This window comes from Montipora foliosa, chromosome 8 (assembly GCF_036669935.1).
Source record: "Montipora foliosa isolate CH-2021 chromosome 8, ASM3666993v2, whole genome shotgun sequence".
NCBI lineage: Eukaryota > Metazoa > Cnidaria > Anthozoa > Scleractinia > Acroporidae > Montipora > Montipora foliosa.
In genome coordinates, this window is record NC_090876.1 from 52,849,564 (window position 1) to 52,855,476 (window position 5,913).

The window sequence follows — 5,913 nt, forward strand, 5'->3', positions numbered from 1 at the left end:
CCATAGAAGCGTTTTATCAGGTGGTCAGCGGATGCTACCATTAGTGCACGCTCTGGCATATTTTTGCATAAAACATCATTAAAATACTTTCTTTATCATATTCAAATATTTTCAAGTAATTTCTGGTTCTTAAAAGCAAAAACTGACACGTTTTCAAAGTGATTGTAAACAAAATGCGAAATTTCACGAATTTCACTACTTACCCCTACCCCCTTAATATCTCGGCATAGCTAAGAGTGACAGCTTGCTATCACATATATTTGTTAACTACAGGCAATTTACTTTTCAAAAAGTAGTGTTAGCTTTTGTCCCCCTAGGTGGTAGTCACAACCCCCTCTGGCTCATGCACTATATCCTTTCATGACTGCTGTCAGCATTATATTTTAATCGTTTTGCAGATTGGTTTTGGCGTTCATCATGGTACCTCTTATCCAGAAGGAGTTAGATATTTTCAGAGAAACAGTGTGGAACTCACACAGGATCAGAGCACAGAGAGACACTGCACTTCCAGATGGTGTACCAGACCACATCTATAACTTCCCTGAGAAATATGGGCTTGAAGAGTGTGGTATGTGCCATATTATCCTGTGCCTTGTAAATGAATGTACAATGTGGATCCAGTACTTTCATTCAAGAAATTAATAGTTCGCAATAGACATCATCAGCAATCTCAGCAGTTATTACCACTGGCAGTCTTTTATTTCTTGCTGCCTGATGAAATCCCCACGACAACTAAGTATATAAAATCTTGATCCAAGGGCAAAATTCCTTTTGGTGGTTGTTCAATGGTACACTGTATGTACATAGTACTGATCGGTCAACATATTTTGCCTACTGTTAAAAAAGAAGGAATTCATAAGTATCACAAAGAAATATGCCAACACCATCTCCTGGTCCAACAGGTCTGGGTTTAGAAATAACATGATAACCAGGGATACTATACAAATCATTAGCAGTGTTATCTAGCCAGGTTTCAGAGAGGCCAATGGCTGAGAAAGATGTGTTTAGGGTGGAGAGGTATTCCTCTAGGTCAACACAGTGTTTTTTAAAGCTGCGTACATTCAAGTGAAATAATGAGAAGCAGTTGGAGTTAGAGGAGTCAGAGAACAGATTATTGAACTGTCTACTGGTCATATAAGTACATCTAGACAGTAAGTTAGAAGTTGATGAGAGCATGTTGATGTCTGGATCAAGGTCAGAGTTGTGAAGAAATTGATAAGTATCAGGGTCTTCCAAGAAGGGATTAAAATATTTGGTTCACAAAAGAGAGCCGTAAAAATTAACAGACGATTGAAGATCTAACAAGGCAGAATAGAAATCAGTATCACTATCAAAATGATTAAAAGGAAACGTGTCAGAGAGACAGCTAGAACAATACCAGTCATCATGAGAATGCATCAAGTCATTATATTCTGAAAGGGAAATTGGGGTACATTTCAGATGTGTCCATAAGTGACAAATATTGCAAAAGATAGCTTTGTGGTTATTATGAACTCGAAATTTACATATAGAACAAGGATTTTACATAAAGTGTGGCATACAAATAAATTAATTACGTAATTAAAAAAATAAAAAATAATTAAGTGTTAAGCAAGTTGACTTAACTAATTACGAATTCAAATATTATTCGCTGGCAAGTACAAAAACTTTATATAATATTATCATTAAGCAATAAGGAAATATATACAATGACTCAAGAAATCAGTTCTTGGGTGCCATAAAGCAGTGTAGTGCAATTCAGTTACTGCTAGAAAAAAATTTAGATTGACAGTGTTCAATGACAGAGTTGTCAGTCGCTACAAGTAAATAAACATAAGTTCAGACTATTTGCAATACTTAGCTATGATCTCCTGACAATCCTCTAAAGAAGTGCAGTGTTCAATGACTGAGCTGTCACCAGGGGGCCGAAAACATATTACCCCATCCACAGTCCAGACTTCGCTGACAATGCCTTCTTCAATATCCTTGTTTAAGTATTTAAGAATTTCGCGGCAATTGATGGTTAAATGCTCTTGAAGGTTGAATAGACGTTTACGTTCCTTGAGCACACGGCTGCGAGACATGACTGCAACTTTAGTATTATGCTTAGTAAACCGCACAATAATAGGTCTTGGTTTGGCTCCAGATTTCTTGCCTACACAATGAGATCTACTTATGTCATTTGAAGCAACATCCACATTGAGTTCAGATTTGAAGAAGTAGACTGCAAGATTATCAGTGTTCTCCTCTGGCTGTTCAGCAACGCCATAGATGCGAACATTGGTTTGTCTTGTGTATTGCTTCAGGTGGTCTACTTCTTGTGATAATCTATCATTGTCATCTTCAAGACCTGCTCTGGCTTTGTCTTTCAGCACTAGATTATTCTTAAGTTTGGCTATCTTTGCTTGATTTGAATTTATTAGTTCGTTTAACCTTTTTTCCAATGAGCCAAGTTAACTTTCCAAACCGGCGGCATCGAAGTTGATACTATCAGCCAGAGATCTTAAATCATCATCGTCAATGATTTTAGTGACATGAGATTGCATAATGCTCGTAACAAGGCCCGGGAGTGATGATGTAACCCACTTGTTAAGTTTGATCTCTAGTTTATCCCAGTGATCTTCAAAAGTCGAATCAGTTGGATCGATAGCATCATTAGCCATAGGAGGTTTCCTTTTTGGTCCCATAATAGAAAAATACGAGAGAATATAATCTTAACTGCAATAAATTCGTAGAGCACAAAATTAGGCAGCCATCTTGGCTCGGTGACCGCTGACCTTGGTTTCAGAAGCACCCAGATAGGCATAAACATGAAAGTGGTATCACACTGGATTGGGACTGCATCGTTTCTTCCGATGCAAAGGATTCAACGCAGGTTTGTTGGAACTGTGCAAGCATGGCAAAGAGAAAATTTATTTGTGATGAAAATGAACAATGTAGTGGTCATTTGCTCAAGCAAAGGTTAAAGACAGTGTAAGACCTTCTTTTCAAGTCCAAAATTGCATAATAATGAATTTTGTGTTTACTGTTTGTTGTAAATAAACTTCACTATTACTTTTGCCCTTTTTTCAGTACTGTTGATCGTTGTAAAAATAGTGATGTGGTCATGTTGCCAGACAATTAACTTTGGTTGAATATCATGGTACAGGTTAAGTTGAATTTACATGTAAACCTTGTTTGATGACAAATTTCTTTGTGTTGGTGATAACCAACCAATAAATCAAACTATAGCTAGCTTAAAATAATTTTCGCCTGAAATTCATGCTAACCTCACAAAAACGGAGTGAGTGATGAAGATTAATACTGATATGTGAAATTTCTTGAGCTCTGGGCGAGAAACATCAGACTTTATACCGGCTGAAAATCAAAATCCAGGCTTGACTTGTAAATAATGTCAAAAAAAGAATCTCCTAGGTTGTGGGGCTTCTTGTTCCATTTACTGAAATTGAAAATAATCTCAGATTATTTTTGTTTCCCTGTTGATTTGCATTGTCAGGTAGAAATAATCTTAAAGGGGGAACTCGACACGAGGGTCTCATTATTCAACTCGTGCATTTTCCAATGCATCAATACTTCAAATTAAATTTTCAGGAATGTCAGTCACAATTGACGAGAAAAGATGCACTTCTGATGCAAACAACCACCACTTCTATCCATTCTCAAATAGCATCAAGCGAAAATTATTAATGGTTTCATAATTAAAAGTGCAATAGTTCGTCACCTACAATTTACTTTCTTTCATGCGAATTTGTCATAAGACAAACATGTTTGTTTTAACCTTTGTCCAGGACAAATATCACATGAGATTTGTCTTAGATTTCTCACCTTTGATGACAGGGCAAATATTATAACAAATTTGTCTCACATTTGTCGTGTTGATAAATAAAGTTAAATCCATAATTTCATCCAGTGAGCAATAAAGCCTGTCTTTGTTTATCTTCCACTTTTTTCTTCTTTTTCTCTTCCCTTTCCTTGTGGTCATCCTTTTGTCTAAATCCCGGTTTCTCTTTTCTTGGCAGGTTTTCTTTGTTGCTGCTTCCTTCCTCTTTTTGTTTCTCTTTACCAGATGTTATTGGCTCTTTTCCGTCTCCAACTTCATTCTTATCACCTACAACACAAAAATTGACAAGCAGATCAAAAAACTGTGTATTCAACATAGTGCTTGGGAGACCAGTGAGTCACATCATTGCTGTGCACCAACCAGAATCTTTCCCGGAAAAGATATTCGAAAATTTAGGACAACAATTTCAGTGTGCCCATAAAGTGAAAATCCAGGTATTTTAAAAAATTCTTGCGTTCCTTATAGAAATTTCCCATTCTGACTTTTCTCCAGAACCCGTTGACCAAAGTATCACTAACGACAAAATAGCAGCCACAGTCAGAATTATTAGTTAATCACACATGCCATTCCATGATTAGCAATGGATAGTGCAAAGGATATGAAAAAACAATTCAATTTGCTCGATTTCGTATTAGACAGGCTTTTTTGAGAAGAGTTAGTTAGCACGAGTATTGGATTTCCCACCGTTTCACATGACAATGATTGTGTTATCAAAGACCTACCTCACTGTCCATTCCATTTGACAGTGAAATTTTCAAGAATTCAGACCAGTAATTTTTGTTGAATGGAAAGCATCTTATGTTAAACGTACATGTATACATGCAGAGATCTTACAGTAAGTTTCACTGTTAGGTCATTCATGTAGAGAACAATGTGTCAATATCATTTCCATAGAAATTGAGCGACAGATACACGCTCTACCATTGCTAAGGAGTATCTATGGGTCATTACTTTCACAGTTTGAAGACAAACAACATGCCCATATAATTTCCATACAAAAGTAAGGAAATTTATTCACTCCACCATTGCTATGGAATATCTATGGGCGACTTATTAATCTAGTTTTACCATGCAATGTTCTTATTCCATATCCTCCTTGGTGAGAAGTCATCTAACATCTAAACAACACAACTGCTTCTGTCGAAGATCGCGGTACGTTTCCATGTGGTCGGTCACGGCGCAAGACTTGTGCCCACACCAATGCTTCACCTACGATCAACACTCCTGGGGGACACATCACCATCAATTCCAAGTACACCTGTACAAGCTACCTCATCAAATGTCATACCTGCAACAAACTTACGTTTAACACAAACCAACACCGATCTTCCCGTTGGTCGACATTTTGCATCACCAAGACATACCTCGATCGATATGCTGGTATCCGTAATCTGCTCTGGCTTCCGAGATACCCGAGACAAGCGCCGCTTCGAAGCCAGGATAATTTTCAAACACAAAACGTTACATCGGGAGGACTTAATCCCGACTTTGCTTTCCTGTAAACTCTCAAAATCTACACACTCTAGTGACATCAAAATTATGCTTGTTTTGAATGTTTACACGCGTATTCTTTCCAGTCAGCGCATGCAAATAACTTCAAATTCAAATTTTCATTATGTCACAGCCACAATTTACAGTTGCTTTTTATCCACTGATGAAGAGTCAGCAGACTGGAAACGTATGGCAATTTACATATTTTTTGCGCAATAACGAACAATTTTGACTAACAAAGCGCCTTTGATAACAAGAGTGGTAACAATAATAAAAAGTCACATGGCAAGTCCTACATATAAGGTGGGCTTAGGATAATTATTCATAGGTCCAGTCTCTCAGGCTTCGTTATCATTCTTCCAGAACGAGTACATGTTGCAACAGTGCTTACTCAACTTCCCTGGCATTTTAGCTTTCTAGTTATTTCAGGTGGCCAGTGTCGCTCCTTATCATTTAAGCAATCTATTATAAAAAGAACTAATTCTGCAGAATCTAATCTTCAAGCACCAACAGCCAAACTGGGTTTTGACTTCCATCATAGCAAAATATTCAAAAATTACATTCATAGTAAAAGTTCGCCACAGGTGCCATCTTGTGTAATT

General features: G+C 37.2%; 1 pseudogene; it reads left to right on the forward strand.

Moving 5' to 3' along the window:
* Window positions 1-642, forward strand: part of LOC138012578 (uncharacterized) — an 8,184-nt pseudogene extending 7,542 nt beyond the window's left edge.
* Window positions 643-5,913: the final 5,271 nt, after the last annotated feature.